We start from the raw sequence: 23,665 nt of genomic DNA on the forward strand, positions 1-23,665 counted from the left end.
GTACAGATCGGATTATTAATCCGATTTAGATGAAATTTGACACAGCTCATTTGTTTCACCCAAAGATGAACCATATTGTAATTGGAGATAATTGGTTCGGACTTTGCTTATGTCAGATTTTTGGTAAATGGTGCACCAAACACCCAATATTTGTCCGATTTAAACAAAATTGTGAACAGCGTACTGACATAAGTGCAGTTTGATGTCCTTGAAGTTTTTTTTTTTTTTTTGAAATCGGTTGAGATTTAGATATAGCTCCCATATATATTTTCACGCGATTTTATCTAGTTAGTGCACTAAAAACCCACTATTTATACGATTCAAACCAAAATTTGCTCAGCATTCTGAAATAGGTTCATATTGATGAATGCGAAGTTTTCTGGAAATCAGTTCAGATTTAGATATAGCTTCCATACATAGTTTCGTCCGATTATATTTCTCCCATGAAGACGCAATTTTACACAGCGTACTTAATTAAGTCCGATTTGATGTATGTGTAGTTTTATACCTTCGTCCAATGTTATCTAAATGGTGCACCAAACTCCTAAGGATTGTCCGCTTGATACAAAATCTTGCGCAGCGTACTGAATAAAGTACATTTTAATGTCTGTCGATTTTTTAGTTTTTTTTTTTTTATTTCGTCCGATTTTTGGTAAATGGCGCACCAAACTTCCCAATATTTGTCCGATCAATACAAAATTTTGCACAGCGTACTGAATAAGGTCCAGGTTGATGTCTTTTAAGTTTTGTTTGAAATCGGTTCAGATTTAGATATAGCTCCCATATATAGTTTCGTCCAATTTTATGTAAATGGTACACCAAACACCCAATATTTGTCCGATTGAAACAAAATTTTCCACAGCGTACTGGAATAGGTTCATATGGAGTATGCGAAGTTTTGTGGAAATCGGTTCAGATTTAGATATAATTTCCATATATATTTAATGTAAATGATGCACCGAAGAGCCTATGTTTATTCGATTTACACGAAATTTGGCAAAGGGGAGTTTAGAGTGATGTGTATTAAAGTTGTTAAAATCGGTTTAGATTTTGATATGTCTCCCATATATATTTTCGTCTGCTTTTATGTAAATGAGGCACCGAGGTGACTACGTCTGTTCTATATACACGAGATAACATTGTGGACAGCGCACTGTGCTTCAACATACCAAATGGTATATGCCACGGTTGCTCAATTTGGTCCAGATTTACATATAGCTCCACATACATTATTTTGTCTCGATTTCATACAAATGATACACCAAAAATTCCGATTGACATTCAATTTCTCATAGATTTCAGAATGGTATGTGTATGGGATTTTGAATAGGTGAAGGGTACCATATAGTCGGCCCCGTCCGACTTTTGAACTTTCCTCACTGGAAAACGTGCCCAAATATCCCAAAAAATTCCGAATATTTAGAGGTAACGTTATATGGAGGCCACCTTTAAAATTAGACCAATTTTGAGAATTTTTAGTATAAATATTTGCTACTTAAAGAGAAGCAAATATATCAACATACAGCCAATTCGGTTGAAAAGCGTGCCCAAAATGCCGAATGATGCGGATACCGTATGGGGCAATATTGAAACTTTAGTCAAGATTACATTTTTTTTCGTCAAATGAACCAATTCTGTTTAAAACAACGCTTCAAACCTTCAAAATTCCGAATATCGGAGGGTACTGCTATACGGGTCAAACCTAAAACGTCGATCAATAGTAATAATTTTGTAGTAGGATGATTTTCTACTCAGTGAGAATCTAAAATATAAAATTGCAACTTATTCAGGATGAAGAACATGCACAAATGCTGCAAAATACCGAATATTGATGCCGATATATGGTTGAAAAAATGTGGTTCAGAGATTCAAAATACCGAATATTGGAAGGATCAGTGGACTGATACATCTCATTATCTATCCAGGGATATTACCAACGTATGTGAGGAAGTTTTGACCGTGAAAAAAGTAAAATTAAAAAATTGCAAATTTTTTTCAAAAAATTCCCATGCAAATTTTTATTTATTTATAATTCAAATAATACTGATGATTGATTGAATACAAACATTTTCGCCGCCTTATTTATTCATTATAGATAAATGTTCGTTTTTCAATATGTGGTGCATTAAAAACAGTACGCTTTTGTTTATATTTATAGGGTATTTTTGAGTTTATTAAATAACATAATTAATTAATGACCTGATATATGCATCGATAAAAAAATGTGGAGAATCGAGAACAGTCGTTGAATTTCTAGCGAATTTCGGTTAATTGAAAATATTTTAAGGAATTATGAAGTAACCCCCATTATGGTCCATCTTCTTTGCATTTGAGTATTGTATATCAACCTTAACCTACATCAATCCAAAACCCCATGAGTTACATCATATGAGTACTTCAATAATTATTATCAATTTACTAATTACAACTTCCATTATCATTTTCAGTTAGCATTTTTAATTAAAAACATTTGTTTTATATTTCAAGTTCGTGTGCTTAAATGTTTGAGCATCACTTCTAGTCTACTACTAAAAAAGTATTCAATTTATTTAAAATAGATTTTATTGTTTAAATATTTATTTAATAGTCTAATCATAACTGGTGTATATCCAGTTTTTGTTGTTATTTTTGTTTTTTTTTTATGATTTAAAAAACAAATATCAGTTAGTGTGTTAATCAGAGTATTAGCCATGGCAACAGCAACAACAACCATTCTGAGCACATGACTAGTCAGCCAGTCGGCCAATCATTCATTCATACAAATTCGGTTAGTCCGGCTGGTTGGCTGCCCGGCTTTTGTTTATTTATGGAAATGAGTTAGGGCGGAAAACTGGTTAAGCATAGATATAACCAAAAAAATATACAAATACTGCAACAAAAACAGAAAAAAAATCCGAAGGTTTTAAAATTTGACATTGAAACTTATTTGAAAATTTCGAGTTTTTTGCATTTGATTATTGTTCTACTTCCCATTTTCTAATTTTATTTTCACTTTTTATGTTAACTATTTTTTTTGCTTTCATTTACTTTGATTTCATATTAGAATAAGGCGATTACATTCACACTTTCAAATTTAATATTTTTTTGTTATTATTAGCATTTTGAATTGACTTTTACTTCTGGGTTTTTACTAAACAAAAAAATAGCAAATGCATATTAATTAGAGAGAATGTTTCTATTAGTGTTCTATCGTAATTTATTGATATTAATTTGCGGATTTAAGAAAAATATATTTTTAACTTCGATCACAAGTGAGGAATTTGTTTGTTTCCAACTACCAATACAAAAATACATTAAAAATATATAAATTAAAACAATATATATTTTTTGTCTCAAGCACCAGTAAAGCCTAATATTTTTCTTAATGAAAAAAAAAATTCTTTAAACCAGTAAGGAAAGCTCAAAAGTCGGACGGGGCCGACTATATGATACCCTTCACCACTGTGGGTGCATACAAGAGATGTTAATATCTACAGTATCCTGTAGATAGAACAGAATTAGAAACTTTGGAGGACCATTGAGATGGAATCGGGCAAAATAAAATGTATTATCTAGATAGATATTGGAACCAACTGAAAAACCCCCATACATATACCATTCTGAAATCAATGAAAAATTGCATGTCAAACGTGCAGACTTGGACGTCAGTCTGGACTTAATTCAGTACTCTGTGCAAAATTTTGTGTCAATCGGACCAATATTGGGAGTTGAGTGCATCATTCACAAAAAATCGGACGAAATTATATATGGGAGCTATATCTAAATCTGAACCGATTCCAACAAAACTGCGGATACATAGGTATGGGCCTGATTCAGTACGCTGATTGTCCCAATCGGACAAAAATTGAGAGTTTGGTGCATCATTCACATAAAATCAGACGATACAATATATGGGAGCTATATCTAAAAATATTCTTTAAAAATCCACGCCTAATGGCCTTTGGGTGCTGGAGAAAATATTCTTTAAAAATCCACGCCTAATGGACTTTGGGTGCTGGAGAAAATATTCTTTAAAAATCCACGCCTAATGGACTTTGGGTGCTGGAGAAAATATTCTTTAAAAATCCACGCCTAATGGACTTTGGGTGCTGGAGAAAATATTCTTTAAAAATCCACGCCTAATGGACTTTGGGTGCTGGAGAAAATATTCTTTAAAAATCCACGCCTAATGGCCTTTGGGTGCTGGAGAAAATATTCTTTAAAAATCCACGCCTAATGGCCTTTGGGTGCTGGAGAAAATATTCTTTAAAAATCCACGCCTAATGGCCTTTGGGTGCTGGAGAAAATATTCTTTAAAAATCCACGCCTAATGGACTTTGGGTGCTGGAGAAAATATTCTTTAAAAATCCACGCCTAATGGCCTTTGGGTGCTGGAGAAAATATTCTTTAAAAATCCACGCCTAATGGACTTTGGGTGCTGGAGAAAATATTCTTTAAAAATCCACGCCTAATGGCCTTTGGGTGCTGGAGAAAATATTCTTTAAAAATCCACGCCTAATGGCCTTTGGGTGCTGGAGAAAATATTCTTTAATAATCCACGCCTAATGGCCTTTGGGTGCTGGAGAAAATATTCTTTAATAATCCACGCCTAATGGCCTTTGGGTGCTGGAGAAAATATTCTTTAAAAATCCACGCCTAATGGCCTTTGGGTGCTGGAGAAAATATTCTTTAAAAATCCACGCCTAATGGCCTTTGGGTGCTGGAGAAAATATTCTTTAAAAATCCACGCCTAATGGCCTTTGGGTGCTGGAGAAAATATTCTTTAAAAATCCACGCCTAATGGCCTTTGGGTGCTGGAGAAAATATTCTTTAAAAATCCACGCTTAATGGCCTTTGGGTGCTGGAGAAAATATTCTTTAAAAATCCACGCCTAATGGCCTTTGGGTGCTGGAGAAAATATTCTTTAAAAATCCACGCCTAATGGCCTTTGGGTGCTGGAGAAAATATTCTTTAAAAATCCACGCCTAATGGCCTTTGGGTGCTGGAGAAAATATTCTTTAAAAATCCACGCCTAATGGCCTTTGGGTGCTGGAGAAAATATTCTTTAAAAATCCACGCCTAATGGCCTTTGGGTGCTGGAGAAAATATTCTTTAAAAATCCACGCCTAATGGCCTTTGGGTGCTGGAGAAAATATTCTTTAAAAATCCACGCCTAATGGCCTTTGGGTGCTGTAGAAAATATTCTTTAAAAATCCACGCCTAATGGCCTTTGGGTGCTGGAGAAAATATTCTTTAAAAATCCACGCCTAATGGCCTTTGGGTGCTGGAGAAAATATTCTTTAAAAATCCACGCCTAATGGCCTTTGGGTGCTGGAGAAAATATTCTTTAAAAATCCACGCCTAATGGCCTTTTGGGTGCTGGAGAAAATATTCTTTAAAAATCCACGCCTAATGGCCTTTGGGTGCTGTAGAAAATATTCTTTAAAAATCCACGCCTAATGGCCTTTGGGTGCTGGAGAAAATATTCTTTAAAAATCGACGCCTAATGGCCTTTGGGTGCTGGAGAAAATATTCTTTAAAAATCCACGCCTAATGGCCTTTGGGTGCTGGAGAAAATATTCTTTAAAAATCCACGCCTAATGGCCTTTGGGTGCTGGAGAAAATATTCTTTAAAAATCAATAGGGTTCGTCCTTGGGCCAAATAAGTGAACTGTGCCAAATTTCATTCAAATCGGATTATAAACACGACCTGTACTTTGTTCACAAAAATGCATGGACGGACGGACGAACAGACGGACATGTGTATATCGACTCAGAAAGCGATTCTATGCATATTCTCAAAAGGAATCATGGGTCTATCTCAATTCATGTTACAAACATATGCAAAAAGACATAATACCCTGTACCACAGTGTGGTGAAGGGTATAAAAATATACGCCTATTTGGGTATTGGAAAATATTCTTTAAAAAATGTCCGCCTATTTAGGTATTGGAAAATATTCATTAAAAAATACCCGCCTATTTTGTCCATGAAAAAAAAAATTAACAAATCTACGCCTATTTTGTCCATGAAAAAATATTCTTGGAAAACGTTCTTTTAAAAATCCACGCCATGTGTAGGTCCCTGAAAAATATTCTTTAATATACCCACGCGTTGTTGGTCCCTGAAAAAAATATTCTTTAAAATATGCACACCTTGTTGACCATGAAGAATATTGTTTAAAATTTCACGCCTTGTTGGTCACTGAAAAAATATTCGCTAAAAAATCAACGCCTTGTTTGTCTATGAAAATATATTCTTTAAAAAATCCACGGTTATGTGTGCTTGGAAACCGATATTGAAAATTTGTTGCTAGAAAGATTTGACAGCCCATGTTAACCATGAAAAATCTAATTAGAGCCGGTTCGGTTAAACAACGTGCCAAAAACGAAAAATTGAAGGACATTGTCATATGGGGGCTATCATAAAAAGTAGACCGATATCGATATTTCTAAGAAGGACATTTGCCACACAATGGGAACTCAAATTACGAAATTACAGACAATTCGGTTAAAAAACGTGACCAAGCTTTCCGAAATACCGAATAAAAGTATACCACCTTTTTTGGTTGTGAAATCTCGAAGTACTGAATCGCAGTCAATTCGATTGAAAAAATCGATTTGCCAAAAATCCCTAAAATACCGAATATTTGAGGGTCATCGATATATGTGGGCCATTATATCAGGATATATTCCTTTCCCTCGCAACTTATAATATTTATGTGACTGGGTCACACTTTACAAAAAATTATCATAGCATGTGCCATTCATAATTTCCATTAAAAATATTTATATATAACATTTTTGTTCAATACATAGTCACCCAGGTTGTTTATGTAATCCCTTTATATCACCTGTTTTAGCCAAATTGACAGGAAATGGGTTCGATAAATGTTTGTTGTTGTCCCATGCGGTGAAGGTGATTAATCAAATGAAATTTAGGCATGATTTTTTTTCTTTTGTTCTACTAGTCTAGTCAAATATAAATAATTTATTTATTTTTGGATTTTCTGCTTTCGGTAGGTGTTGGACAAATGTTATTTCATGTCGGCAAAAAAAAAAAAAAAAAAAAAAAAATATCATATCTAAGATAAGCGACATGATGAGTTGTGCGACGTCACTTTTTTTCATTTCACCTGACTTTTATTGGAAATGGGAAATTACGAAAAAAAACAAAACTAACAGTTTTTACTTTCATTGGTCATGCCTTTTGAAAAATGGTTTACAGGCTTAATTTTGAGTACTTTGTGTACTTCGCACCCTCCTCATTGTGGGTGTTTGTTTTTTTTTTCGGAATTTAGGGTCCCCTTGAAAACAAAAAAACAAAAATATGATGAATGGCTACGAGCTCCACATAAATTTCCCAACGACAACTTGAGCCAAAAAGTGCGTTGGATTGGCTAATCTACTATAAAAGCTGCCATAAGTTATATTCGAAGATATTAATTGATTTATTATTCGCGGCTAATCCGAACGCCAAACAATCTAGTACTTAGAATTTGAAAAAATAAATATTGAACTATTTATTTTTTTCGGTTTCGGGTTTGGAGGGTTTCATCGAATATTGGGGAAATTTCTTTCTTCGATCAATAAATACGTAACCAACAAAAATTTGTTGCTCATAATCTAAACATAATAAATTATATATGTATATGTTGACTTGTTTGATTTGTTTGATTTTTATGTTTTCAAAAATTCCAGTACCTATGTATTATTTATGTGTATATGAAATATTGATGGTAATTTTCAAATAACTATCATAAACATGAATATAAAAAATAAAATTCCGCTTTATATAAAATCTTAGATATTTGAAAAATTTATGAAAACTGAATATATTATGTGTTTGTTTAGAAATTTCCCCTTTCCCACTTTTCTTTTCCTCTTTTACTCTGATTGCTAAAATTTACGCACAAAACTGCGACAATGAAAAGGCTTGGCCATAATGATAAGACATGATAAATGACATAAGAACAAAATTTATGTACACAAAATTGCGATCAAACAAAAAATATATAATTGATTTTTGGTAGTCATAAACAATTAATAAAAAAATAGGCAGTGGAACCTCAATAAATTATTCCTCATTTAAAAAACAGATTAGCGAACCGCTGTCTTGTGTCAAGGTGAAGCAATTATATGTATTCAATTTATAATTACCGTCGAAAATGTCGATAAAATCAATGAAATGATCGAAATTTGTCGGTATGTTAGCAATCGTAACATCGCCCAGGAGCTTAAAATCGACCATAAAATTGTTTTAAACCATTTACAATTGACCAGAAACTGCCAGAATAGGCTAACAGGAGAGATGTCGTGTTCCACCAGGAGAATGCTAGGACATACACATCTACAGTGACTCGCTAGAAACTTCGTGAGCTTGGTAGGGAAGTTTTAATGCATCCGACATACAGTCCGGATTTGACACAAAGCGATGATCATCTTTTTCTTGTATTGCAAAATTTCTTTAAACGGCCAGAATAGGCTAACAGGAGAGATGTCGTGTTCCACCAGGACAATGCTAGGACACACACATCTACAGTGACTCGCTAGAAACTTCGAGAGCTTGGTTGGGAATTTTTAATGCATCCGACATACAGTCCGGATGATCATCTTTTTCTTGCATTGCAAAATTTCTTTAATGATAAAAAATTGGTATCTAGGGATGATTGTGAAAATCGACTACTAGAGTTTTTTTTTTGCAAATAGAAAGCAGGATTTCTATGAGAAGTCATTGCATTCCGAAGCATGTTAAATAAAGTCATATAGTTCATATAAAAAATAAATGAATTTTTTTTCCCCAACCTAATATAATCATCAAGACGATCAGAGCGTGGGTGTTTATTTGATATAGAGCTTTGAAATGTTGGCAGTGTTATTACTACTAGGATGTTTGGCATCGCAAATGATATTGGTATATTGGTCCCCGCATTGTTATAGCCCCCATATAACGGTAACCCCCAAACATTCGGTATTATGGGGATTTTTGATAGGGGTTTCAACCGAATTGGCTGTAATTTGCTACGTTTGGTTATCATACGGGTATGAAATCTTCCTAGCGAACGGTACTCCCCATTATTCGGTATTCTGGGTGGGTTTAAACACGTTTTTCAAAAGAATGTATTCACAGATCTGTCAATATTGGACCATGTTCCGGAGTAGGCCCCATATAATGGTACACCCCAATATTCAATATTTTTATGGTTTTGGGCACATGTTTCTACCTAATTCGTTGTAATTTGTTATTTTGGGTTGTGGTATGGTATTAAATCTTCCTACCAAAAATGATCAATATTGGCTCCACACCAAACATCGGTATTCTTGAGTACGTATTTCAATCAATATCTATACCAAAATTTCTCAAAATTGGCCCTTGTTTCCGAGTAGCCAGATTTTGCGGATTTTGGGCACATTTTTAAACCAAATTAATTTTTTTTTTCAGGATCGCATAGGGCGTCAAATCTTCCTATTAACCAATATTAATTAACTTCTTAGGAAATCCCCCATATAACGCTGGATCCCAAACTTCGGTATTTTGGAGAGCTTGGGTACATGTTTCAACCAAATTAGCTGTTATGTTTATATTTTTATACCCTACACAACTATGTTGTCAGGGTATTATAGTTTTGTGGAGCCCCAAAAGTTTGTAACGCCGCGAAATATTGGTCCTAGACCCATACTTTAAGTATACCAATCGTCATATCTCGACTAGCTGAGTCGATCTAGACATGTGTGTCCGTCCGTCTGTCCATTATAATTTGTAAACACGATACAGGCCACAGTTATGGACAAATCTTCACGAAATGTAGAATGGGTTCTGGCCAATGAAGACCCCTATTGTTTTTGGAAAAGATCGGTTAATATTTAGGGGATGAAATGGACCAAAAACTTTATTTTTGTCGATTTTTCTGGTCACTCCAGAGGCCGTAATTATATCCCAAAACCCGCTTTGACTTTTGTGTGAAAAATGGCAAAATTTGTATTCTATGGCGTATATATTTGCCCCTGAAGGACCTAGACCCGAGAAGTTGATAGTATGTTCAAGAGGAGTGGTTGACCTTTAAATTGATACCAATTATATGGTCGTATGTACTCAGATGTGGGAGTTACACTTAAATATTTACGAGTGCTTACGTATTCAGACATTATTTAGTAACCTAGACGTTGGAAATATAGCGATGATCGCTTTGAAATTTTCCAGGAGATTCCAATTATGGTCAAGGACAACGCCTATAATTTTCGGTGATGAACAGATAATAATTTTGGGATGAAGTGGACCAAAAACTTAACTTTTGTGTGTGTGTGTGTGTTTTTTAGTCGATCTATAGGCCGCAATTGAAAGCCCAACATCACAACATAACATACGGTAAAGAGAATCTGGACAAGTACAGCCCTCGTCTACTGAATATTCGTAATATTTGTTGACCTTTAGTCGGGTGGCAAGAGGGTGCAAATAACGCAAAGTTAGATTTTCATGGAAGTAGGTTTTCATATGGTCGGCCCCGTCCGACTATACTGCTCCGCTCACTGGTTTATATACTCATTGTGTAAGAAATATCCCTACCAAAAATGATCAATATTGACCCACGTTTTCGGGTAGCCCCCATATAATGGTAACCCCATTGATCTCTGTACCAAAACTTATCAATGTCAATTTAGGGTTTGGTGTAGCTCCCACAGAACGGTATGATCCCATTTTCGGTATTTGACACTATAGCCGCAATTTGCCGCAGACATTGCTGTAATTTGGTATAAAGGGCTCTGGAAGACTGACTTATATACAAATTTGCGCGGTGTATATATAGGCCCCAGTTTTGATATAACCCTACATAAATGTTCCGCTTTTTTCGGAATTTTCTTATGAAAGTGGCTATAATTTGACCTATCTGATTCCTGGTCAATAAAAAATACATTAAAAAGTCCCGATTTTTCGGAGCAATCCACTATAAAAATATCCCGATCGACTTAAGGAATTTTGAATGTACCCCACGTTGGTCCGTTCGAATCTAACGATGTTTTTACTTGTATTTTGGTATTTTGAAGATTCCAAGAGAATTAGCTGCAGGCTAAAGGGTATCAACAAACTGGAAAATTTTAATATTGATCCGAATTTACCAACCGAAGTGACCTATGTGACTACTTTCTATTTCAAGAAAGGAAATTCAGCCAAATCGATGAAATTATTGATCAAACAACTATAGTATTTTTTAATAGAATAAAACTAATTTACGTTTTTTGGCCAAATACCTCAAGAACTAACAGGATTTTAATTTATTGGCAATGGGAAGTTTAAATATGGTATTCGGGAGACCTATTGGAGTATTTCTCTACATTCTATTACCTTTAGTAAGAAAATGTGTTTGTATGAACATGGAGAAATACAAAATTCACCATTGTCGATGTTGCCATATCAAACACTTGCTAATTAAAACTGGTATATGGTAGTATTTTTAATGAAAAGAAATTGACATTATCAAATGACATTTTTTTCGCGAATTTTCTTCTAAGGCAATTGCCATTAAACACGATTGTTAAGATTAAACTCAAATCTTGCCACCAAATGTCAATATTTAGGCATACAACGATTTTTATCAGGCCTTTCCAACGACAGCTGTGTCCAGGTTTTTGCTATGGAAGGTATAATTTGGCAACAAATATTAAGCTACACAGAAGTTTGACCATACATTATCCCAAACGAATGAAGTATTTTAATATTAGACTTCAAAATACCTTCAATAAGGTGTACTTATACTTTAATTTCATCTAATAATGCAATTCAATATTTGAATTAAATAAAGCACACATTTTTAACCACACAAACAAACAGGCGGACATGACCTGAGCAACTCCTAAACTGCCCAAAATTCATAAAGTAGTAAAGTTGGACGGGGCCGACTATATGATACCCTTCACCACTTTCTAACAGACGACGCATTTTTAAAGGACCAGTAAAATGAAATTGGATCCCTATACATGTCATTCTGCAATCGATACACAATTGTTCATTATCACATAAATCTGAACCGATTTTAGGAAAAATAACTCACATCATTTTAGACCTAATTCATTACGTTGTGCCAAATTTCGTGCAAACCGAAAGATATTAAGGGACTTTGGTACACCATTTACCTAAAATCGGGCGAAAATAAATATGGGAGCTTTATCTAAATCAGAAACCGATTTTCGCGAAACTTAAAACACATAATTCTAGACCTAATTTATTTCGCTGTGGCAAGTTTCGTGCAAATCGAAAGATATATATGGACTGTGTTGCACCATTTACATTAAATCTGACGAACATATATGCGGTAGCTATATCTAAATGTGAACCGATTTTCAAAACTTAACACACATCATTCTACACCTAATTCATTACGCTGTGCCAAATTTCGTGCAAATCGAAAGATATATGGGGACTTTGTTTCACCATTTACATTAAATCGGCGAAAATATATATGGGAGCTATATCTAAATCCGAACAGATTTTCACGAAACTGTATACACTTCATTCTAGACCTAATTCATTACGCTGTGCCAAATTTCGTGCAAATCGAAAGATATATGGGGACTTTGGTGCACCATTTACATTAAATCGGACCAAATTATATATGGGAGCTATATCTAAATCTGAACCGATTTTTACGAAACTTAACATACTTCATTCTAGACCTAATTCATTACGCCGTGCCAAATTTCGTACAAATCGAATGATATATGTGGTCTTTGGTGGACCATTTACATTAAATCGGCCGAAAATATATATGGGAGCCATATCTAAATCTGAACCGATTTTTCCCATTTTCAATAGGGTTTGTCCTTGGGCCAAATAAATGACCTATGCCAAATTTCATCCAAATCGGATCATAAATGCGACCTGTACTTTGTTAACAAAAATACATGGACGGACGGACGGACAGACGGACATGCATAAATCGACTCAGAAGGTGATTCTTTGCATATTCTCAAAAGGAACCATGGGTCTATCTCGATAATTTTTGCCTGTTACAAACATATGCACAAAGACATAATACCCTGTACCACAGTGTGGTGAAGGGTATAAAAAGTGTCAGTGCATCTGTAAACAATTAAAACATCTTCAAGTTCGGCCGGTCAGAACATTTTATACCCTGCACCATGTGGAGTGTATTAATATTTTCTCTCAAAATTGTCGGGTACTTCATATGGTTACTATAGCATCGCTTGCTAGTAGGTTGTTTATTTTGTAAAATGAAAAACCAGATTAAGAGGGCCTTTGTATGGGAGTGATGAAGAAATCATGAATATAAATCGGAAACTTTCTGGAAAGGAGTTTTTTATTCACAGTGAATTCAGAATGCCAAATTATTGCCACATCAGAGTACAGAAAATGGGTCTCGCTTGACTTTTTAATTAGGGGGTTATAAAGATGGGCCTGCATCAAAAAAGTTCAACAAACATATTTTTAAATTACAGACAATTCGGCGGGAAAAGGTTCTAAACCTTAAAAGTGGACAAGAAGGATGAAACCTTTATATGGGGGATATGTTCAAACATATACCTATGTAGAAAATATATCCTACACTACAAGAAACCAGAGAATGCGTCTAAAACCTTCAAAGTAAAGGAGATAGAAGTACTTTAATATGAGGACAGTTTTGTTGAAGTTTGTTGATGTGAAACCTGTGCAAGAATTGAAGCCAATCGACGCGCCGAAGATCCGTTTATTATCGAGAAATTGTGTTGGGCTCAATGAGAATTGTCGATTTTTATTTTTACTGAATTTGAAACTATAGAATGTCTCCCTAAAATTTCTAGTGAAAATCTCAATCTATTCTTGAAGTTGTAGCCTATTTATTGAGTTAGCATCAAGTGAAGGCAGAAGTAATTCTCAAACTTCAAACGTGTTTTTATCAAAACTGTGTTTTTACGAATAACCCTAAACTAATAATCGAATCCGTTCCAAATTTGAATACGTTATTCTGGGCCTACATTCCTATCGAATGAACTAAATATCGTATGACCTAATAAGTGTAATCGGTCAAGTTCTTCCTTATTCTCCAGCTTGCCCTTTAGTCGAAACTAGGCGATTTTCCAAGAAATTGTTATAACAGGTCTGCCATTTTGCTCATTTTAGTGCGAAGTTAATAATCCTATTTCATACCAAAGTTAGATATATACCCCCTCTAAAGGTGTGTTTTTTAACTTTTCCTACAGCTCTTAAAACATTACCTCACATATATTCAAAGTGGAGTAAGGTATCATATAGTCAGCTCGTTTTATCTGGTTTTATACAGAGTTGACGCTAGCTAGATGTTGGTCAAAAAAGCCATGTTACACTAACCAACTTAATACAATTACCAGGCTAAGAAGTTTCAAATTCCATATTTTGTTCCATTTGGGACAAAGGAAAAACACCAACAAACAATACGAATTTTGATAGAAAACTTGTGTGTGTCCTGATAATAAAAATTAAGAAAGACAGCTTCGACAAAAATACAAAAAAAAAAAAAAACTAATTGATCATTCTGTCAGGCCGATTGTTGTTGTTATTGTTATTTTTTTCTTTTTTCAACATTTAATTGACATCTTTATCACATTTTATTTAATAAAACAGACGTTTGTTTGTAGAAAATGTTGAGGTTTGTCTTTACAACAACTACAAGTTTATGCTTTAGATTAAACCAAAAAATATTAACAAAATTTATAATGGGTACTTCTTTGTCTAACATCGATGATTTGTGGTCTTCTGGTATCTAAAAATTTTAAATTTATTATTTATTCTAAATATAATCACCTTGGACTAGGCAAAACAATGCAAATAGGCTCCAGATTTTGTGTGTTAATTCCATTGTGATTTGTGTGTTGGGTAATTATTTTTTATTACAAATTTATTTAGTGTTTGATTTTATTTTAATATTTTTCCACTATCTTCCGCAACACTTTTTGTTTTTGGAGGTAAAACGCTTTTTTTGTTCACTTTTTATTTTAGGCTTTTCAAAAACTTTGTAAAATTTTCTTTAAAAAAAATTTTTTTTTTTTCAATTTAATTATTTTAAAATTTTATATTTCATAAACATAGAACTCGCGTGACTGTCGGTTCGAGTGTGTTCTGGGTTCTTTGGCCGAACTGTCGCTTTTAATTTTTCAAAATCAACTGAAACTTATTTGAATCCGTTGTAATGTTTTATAGGTTTGCTGTTTCTGTTGTCTGTTGTCACTGTTCAATTCAATACTCTTTTTTTTTGTGTTGTTGTAGTTGTATGTGTTTGTGCTGTTTTTTTTTTTAATTTAATTTGGTGATCCGCTTGTTTTGGACGTTTTCATTTAACCGCTGAATAAGCGTAAGTAAAATGTTCTGCTAACCAGAATACAATTATTATAAATAAGCCCCGGCCAAAACAATTTTAATAACACGGGCCAAATAAAAAAAAAGAAAAAAACTCTCCACACACACTAAACAGCAACAACAACATCATTGGTAACACACCGCCAGAGAGTCTAAAGTCAATCAGTTAGTAGTTAACCACTTAACAATAACAAATTTAATAATTTTATTTAACATTTTGTTGTTGTTATTTTTATTCGGCTGAGCATTTTGCACAGCCGTTGAACTCTCATTTTTCCGGCATTGTCGTCGTTGTTGTTGTTGCAGTTTTTGACAATCAATCGGACATCGTCGTCGCTCGATCGTCTCATAAATACAATACCGAATTATAAATGTTATTATTATTATGAGGCTTCGTTCGTTTTAATTGCCCCTCTGTTTTCGGAGGGGGGTTTATTAACGTGGCTCATATCGCTGCTGCTTTGGCCGTTATTTTTATCTCATCGTCCGCCGAAAAAAATGTGATCACTCGCTTGCCTAAATATGCTTTGTTAAATTTATTGATAAGTTAGTTTAATATTCAGAGCGATCACTCTCTTAGTTAGTTTAAAGAGAAATGTCGTATGCGAATGAAAGAGCGAATTGTTCTCAACCATAAATAATGGTAATACTCAAATGGCCAGCTAAGCATAATTTACGTCACCGTTGATAGCTGTTTACTTTTTATGGTTGTTTGACCATGCCGTTTAAATGTGTGTTTTGAAAGTACATTGGTTTGAGGGGAGTAACAAAATAATTGAATAAATAAATAAATTTGAAATAAGAAAAAAAAATTCTTCGGACTTATAATAAAGTCTGATGTTATTTTTATATCCTCAGCCTTATGGCTAATGGGGATATATACACTCATTGAAATGTTGGTTTCAGACTCCATGTTTATTTGAACCAAATCCGTGTCAGACGATTTGGAGTCGATTTACAAATGTCCGCCCAACTGTCAAAATTGTTAATATTTATATATTCAATCTTAGGTGAATGGAAGGTCCAATTTGAACCAAACTTTACACAACCTCTTGATCGAGCCCAAGCATAGATCGAGTGCAATTATCCCCAAAACTTTGCACAATCTACTATCTTTACCAATCCTAGATTAAGTCCGATGGTAGGACGCGTCGTACCTTTCCTTCTGGTACCTCCTTTACTTGTTTCTTGATATTTTTTTTCCCATCGAAGGCCCTCCCCCTTTCGGAGAACATCCGGCTAAACATAGTTCCCATTTAAAAAAATTCATCCAAATAATCATTTCCGATTGAGTACGATTATAGCGAACACCGGTTATAACGAATAGCGACCACATTTCCTGGTCCCAAAGTTTTAAGACATATGTTTCAAACAAATCTTTACTCGTATAGCGAACCACAGATATAACGAACTTTTTTAATAACGAACTATTTATTTTTTAATAACGAACTATTTTTCATATATTGTAATTTTGTTATAACGAACTTGCTATAAAAATGCGTAACACTGACGATAACAGTCATCACAAAAGTTAATTTTTACTCAAACGCTGACATAATTTAAACAAATGCCACCGAAAATGTCAGATTCATGTAAGAAAAAGAAGAATTGTCGAAAATGACAAAACCTACCAAATTTTAACTGAATACATATTTTTTCTTCTATGCCTATGTTTTGCCTTACCTTGGATATTACGAACTTCTTCTATAATAAACTCTAACCGTACTAGACTGTTGGGGAGACTGGGGCACATTCGGTACATTTTTTAGAGCTCTATATCTTAATACTTATTCAACAGATATAAAATCTTTATGGCAGATTATTCTCCCCTGATACTTAATTGTAAAAACTAGTACAAAAAATATATAATAAATTAGTACTAGTATTTGGTGCACCATATACCTAAAATCGGACGAAAATGTACACATGGGACCTATATCTATATCTGAACCGATATTCATGAAACTAAACAAACCCCATTCCAGGTTTGTTTAGTTTCGTAGAAATCGAAAGACACATACGAATTTTGATGCAACATTTACATTAAATCGGACGAAAATATATATATGTGAGCAACATCAAAATCGGACGAAAATATATATGGGAGCTGTATCGAAATCTGAACCGATTTTCTCGGAACTTAACACACATAATTCTAGACTTAATATGGTACGTCATGCAAAATTTCGTGAAAATCGAAGAATATACATAGAGACTTTAGAGCACTATATACATAAAATCGGACGAAAATATATATGGGAGCTATATCTAATTCTGAACCGATTTTCACGAAACTTAACATATGCAATTCTACACTCAATTTAATGCGCTATACCAAATTACGTGCAAATCGAAAGATATATAGGGCATATGGTACCCCATTTACATAAAATCGTACGAATTTTTTTCGTACTCAAGTTTCTTGGTAGTCCCATATAACGGCACCTACAGTATTTAGTAGTTTGGGAAACGGTACCCCCTATATCGTAAAATGATTTCAATACCCAAAATTATCAATATTGATACCTGGTTTGGTATAGCCTCATATAATGTTAGCCCCACTAATAAGTATTTTAAAAAATTAAATCACCCACACATTTTTCGAAATGTTCAAAGTTCTATCATAACATGAATTCTCTCCCAGTAGGCCCCATTAATTTTGAAGTATTTTGAATGTCATCCTCATTCTTATACCTTTCACCACACTGTGGTACAGGATATTATATCTTTGAGCATATGTTTGTAACAGGCAAAAGTAATCGATATAGACTCATGGTTTCTTTTTAGAATATGCATAGAATCACTTTCTGAGTCGATTTATGCATGTCCGTCCGATCATGTAATTTGTGTGTACATGTCGCATTTTTTATGCGATTTCGATGAAATTTTGTACAGCTCATTTATTATGTATTTTCGTCCGATTTTATGTAAATGGTGCATCAAAGTTCCTATAAATATTTCGATTTGCACGAAATTTGGCATAGCGTACTGAATTGAGTATTGAATGATGTGTGATAAGTTTCGTGAAAATCAGTTCAGATTTATATTAGCTCCTATATATATACACATATATATATATATATATATAGCGTGTGTGTGTCAAGTTTGCTTTAAATTGATTTTCAAAATTTAGCATAGGTTGCAGATTGGCATGTGCAGAGATTGCTGTCACGTCAATATTTCTTCGAAAACGCTGTTAGGATACATATGTACAATATACCCAAAGTGGTGAATGGTATTATATAGTCGGCTCAGTCCGACTTTACTACTTTCCTTACTAGTTTGTTTAGCATTAGGATTTGCTTAGTTTTGTCTTAATTTGGGTCACCCACAAGATTTTGGTAGTCTTTCCTGTCCCCTCATTTTCCCAAAGGGTCTCATTCGCCCATTCCCTTATTTCTTGGCGTGTTTCACTAAAGGGTTTAGCGGTACTCACATCTATTGTGGGTAGTGCAGTAGCACTCCTAGCTAGGTGATTTGCTATGTTGTTGCCTATGATTCCTTTTGTGACTCGGTACCCATATAATTCGTACATGTCCTTGTTGTGAGAAATCATTAACGGTATTTATATATTCTAGTACAGTTTTGGATTTAACTCTTTTGGAAGATTGGTTTGAACTTAACCAGTCAAGACACTCTGTTATAGCTTGGACCTTCGCCTGTAGGATCGTGCTGTAGAACCGCCGCTTCATATTTTATTTGGAAGTATATATACTATTGTCTCCAAAGCCCTAGTTCCTATTGTACACATTGCCCCACATATACCTAGGCAACACGTTCTCTGAACTTCTGCAACGCTTTTACGTTACATTTTTCATTCATTGCTATCCACCATACAACATACTCGTATGTTAGAATTGGTCTAATAACGCTCTTATAAATCCAATGTATCATCTTAGAATTGAGATCCCATTTAGAGCCTACGGTTCTTCTACAGTAAGACTAGCATCTATGGGCTTTGTTAGCCCTTCGCTATATGTGGTCTTTACATTTAAGTTTCCTGTCAAGAATTACTCCAAAATACTTAACTTTGTTTGATATGGCTATCGTTTTGTTTTGGAATGTGGGCTCTTCATACTGACCTATTTTTGTCTTTCTAGTAAAAAGACATATCTTCGTTTTGTCCGGATTTACGTTTAAGCCACTCGGTTAAACCCGATGTTTAGCACTGTTTCAGCTTTCCTCTATAGTAAGTTAGGGTTCTTCCCCATAAGAATTATTATAACGTCATCTGCATAACAGACAGGTTCAAATCCTTCAATGGATAACTTGAAGATAATCATAAAAAAATTCGTACATGAAACTCATAGATACTATTAAAAAAACGAGTTTCGGAACCTGGTGCTAAGCAGTGTCAGAGGAAAATTTAATTATTATATCACCAATCGACGCATTGATATGTTCTCTTTCCAGAATTTAGCGACCGTCTGTGACCATTCATATACTTAAGAGTTATTGCAGATAATAGTCCTTAAAATTGCATTTAATAATTAAATAAAATAAATTTTTCAACGAAATCGGCCATATTTCAATTTTAGTAGAGCTATGCCATTTTGGATTCATTTTATTTGATTTTCAAAATCTGATTTCACATTTGTAATCTGTGACCATAGCTGTACAAATCGTGTTGAACAATAATTTGATTAATTCAACTTTTTAAAAATTCGATCGCCATTTTTGATCCTCCCTATAACATGTGTTTTTGATCCTCCCTTCATATGTTATATTTATTTGTTTCATAAACCCTCTGCTCTAATTATGGTAGGCTCATACAACGGACTGAACATAGTTTTTGAGTGATTTTAGTTCAATATTAATTTCAAGGAGAACAAAATACCTCCTTTCAGAAAATTTAAAATAACATAGCCCCTAATTGTATGCATGTTGAAGATCATATGAACATTCTGCAACCTCGTTTTCACAGCAGATAAAAAACTGTCAAGTAATTTACATACAAAAATAGGATTTTTCGTAATCGTTCCCATTTGAAGTCTATACTTCGAAATTCGTTTACATAACAAAATGCGTGGCTCTAATTGTTATTCCCGTACTCCATCACTGACTTAGATTCGAAATTTCAGAGTAGGTGCAATAAATACGTAATAATGCTTGGTCGTAATTTAATAATATCTATTAGAGTTGCGTTGTTCCGGTGGAAACTAGTTAAATGAAACTAATACGTCAATTGAACGATCGTTATTGGATCCGGTTCCTTCGATTACCTATTTTTTGTCCAATCCTTCGTAAAAATCTTCCCGTTTATTGTTAAAATATATAATATATAAATTTATAAATCATCTCATCTCTTCTCGTGAAATAAACACAAACATACAAAACATGCAATAACATGACCGTCTGTCTGTCCACAAATATTGTAATTCATTTAAAATTCACTGTTGTGGGTGAATAACCTATTAACATCATTCGAGCTTTTTAAAGAATAATCAAAGCTTGAAATTGAATAATTATATCATGAGGTTAGTTGTTTAAGGCAGGACGATATTTTTAGCGAACAATCAGGAAAATGTTTCACAAGTAATTACTACACTTTCATAAAACGAGCAATAACGTACCATTACTCTTCATCAATATTTATATGTATCGATGAATAAAATTTGAACGTCATTTAATCAGTATTGTTGTTGATATATCATTTGGCCATACAAGATTAATAAAAGTCCCCACTACCCAAAGAACAACAAACAACATCGGCGCCATCGGGTTACAATTTAAAAATAAAAAATGATCATATGGAAATATTTCCATGCGAAAATAAACAAACAATTTCAATATGTTATCGATAACTATTGCTTTCTGCCAAGTCATATGCACATATACATGGGTATATATGGAGGCGGAGCTTTGTGCTAATCTGTTTTTGCAAAAATTATGAAATTACTATTATGATTGGCTGATAAAAGGAAGGAAAAAATAGAAAAACGATAAAAATGCTAGTAATCGATTTTATTTCATAGCTACTTAGAAAAATATTTTTTATAGGAACAACAAGGATAATTTTTTTAAGAATAATTTTTTAAGACCTGCAGAATAAGTCGATTTTAGGAATTTTTTTTTCAAGAACGATGGATAGCGTGGATTTATTAAAGACTATTATTTCAGGACAAACACAAGGAGTGGATTCTTTAAAGAATAATTTTTAGAGACTTACACAAACCGCGGATTTTTAAAGAATATTTTCTCCGGGACCTACACAAGGCGTGGATTTTTTAAAGAACATTTTTTCAGGGACCTACACAAGGCGTGGATTTTTTAAAGAACATTTTTTCAAGGACCTACACAAAGCGTGGATTTTTTAAAGAACATTTTTTCAGGAACCATAGCCAAGGCGTGGATTTTTTAAAGAATATTTTTCTGGGACCATAGCCAAGGCGTGGATTTTTTAAATAATATTTTTCTGGGACCATAGCCAAGACATGGATTTTTTAAAGAATATTTTTATCAGGGACCTACACAAGGCGTGGATTTTTTAAAGAACATTTTTTTAGGGACCATAGCCAAGGCGTGGATTTTTTAAAGAATATTTTTTCAGGGACCATAGCCAAGGCGTGGATTTTTTAAAGAATATTTTTTTCAGGGATCATAGCCAAGGCGTGGATTTTTTAAAGAATATTTTTTCAGGGGCCATAGCCATGGCGTGGATTTTTTAAAGAATATTTTTTCAGGGATCATAGCCAAGGCGTGGATTTTTTAAAGAATATTTTTTCAGGGACCATAGCCATGGCGTGGATTTTTTAAAGAATATTTTTTCAGGGATCATAGCCAAGGCGTGGATTTTTTAAAGAATATTTTTTCCGGGACCTACACAAGGCGTGAATTTTTAAAGAAGATTTTTTCAGAGACCTACACAGACGTGGATTTTTTAATGAATATTTTTTCAGGGGCTCAAACCAAGGCGTGGATTGTAAAAATAATTTTTTCAGGGGCTCAAACCAAGGCGTGGATTGTAAAAATAATTTTTTCAGGGGCTCAAACCAAGGCGTGGATTGTAAAAATAATTTTTTAAGGGACCTACACAAGTAGATTTTTCAAAAAATACTAAAAAACAAAAGAACACGGATATTACATAACATTTCCATTGTATAACTTCAAAACAATTAAACCAAGTTTAGAAGATGTTTACACGATCAGGAAACAACATCTGTTTGAGGAACTTTTTATCGTCGACATCAATCACATCAGTTAGCAGACACAGCTCCGATCACATCATTTACGTGTGAGAACGTGTGATTTTGTTGCTGCTTTTGTATTTTGTCTGTTATATTTTTGGTAATATACAGCAACAGTAACAACAACTTTATAAAAACTGAAATGAAAACAAGTTTCAAAATGTTGGGCCATTTTTAGCTAACCTGTGCAACATTTGTGACCAAAATGTGAGATGCATACCTAACTAATTGAGGGAAGTGTAGTCGAAGCCGCGGGTGATGATAATGTTGTTTTTATTTTTTGTGGTTTTGTTGTTGTCCGATGACGCGAGGGGAAAAACACTACAACAAAATCGGTTTCCAATATAAAAATGTGATTTTATATTCCCCAAATGTGATTTTTGTCACATACAAACAAAAAATTTGTGTGTTTTGTTTCTTGATTCTGATGACTCAATACTGATGTTCTTTGTTTCATTTGTCAATTAATTAACCTTGGATATTTTGAAGGAAGTTAAAACAAACATTTTTTTGGTGAAAAGTTCCTTAAAAATGTTTGGGGGGAAATAATCGAATAATATCAATGAACCCATTCCCTAACTTAAATCTGATACCTTTTATTTCAGCCATAATATGCGCAAGTAATATTAGTGGCTGGTCATTCAGGACAAATAATAAAATCAGGAAATACATAGTGAATTTATACTTTAAGTGGGACATAAAGTGTCCGAAATTAATGTGAGTTCCCTTATATATTTGAAATTTTGCACATTTAATTTTATAATATAATGCTATCGAAGTATCCGATTTGAACCACAATCTTATATTTTACCCAGCTCGTATAATGTTGGAAGATAGGACTTATGGATTAACTAATTCTAATATCTCCCACACCAAGGATCAATATTTGTAAAACTTGTAAACCTCATATGAGGCGAGTGTATTATCCCATTTCATGCGAATTTTGTCATCGTTATATTTTTACCAAGCATAGATCAAGTCAGAAATGGAACTCATTTGTTTACTAATGCTGGTACCTCCGGATTCCAAATGTTGACGATCCTCGCAAACGTATAAAGGACCACGATCGGTGAATCTGAATTTGGAATGTGCGCAGGTTGTACAGAACAGGCGCAGTTTTCGCTTTGACGGATGTACTCAACATGTACAAAGCCGATATTACTGCCTTACAAAA

This window comes from Musca vetustissima, unplaced genomic scaffold (assembly GCF_032173495.1).
Source record: "Musca vetustissima isolate MV318-11 ecotype Yass unplaced genomic scaffold, APGP_CSIRO_Mvet_v1 utg26201, whole genome shotgun sequence".
NCBI classification, from domain to species: Eukaryota; Metazoa; Arthropoda; class Insecta; order Diptera; family Muscidae; genus Musca; species Musca vetustissima.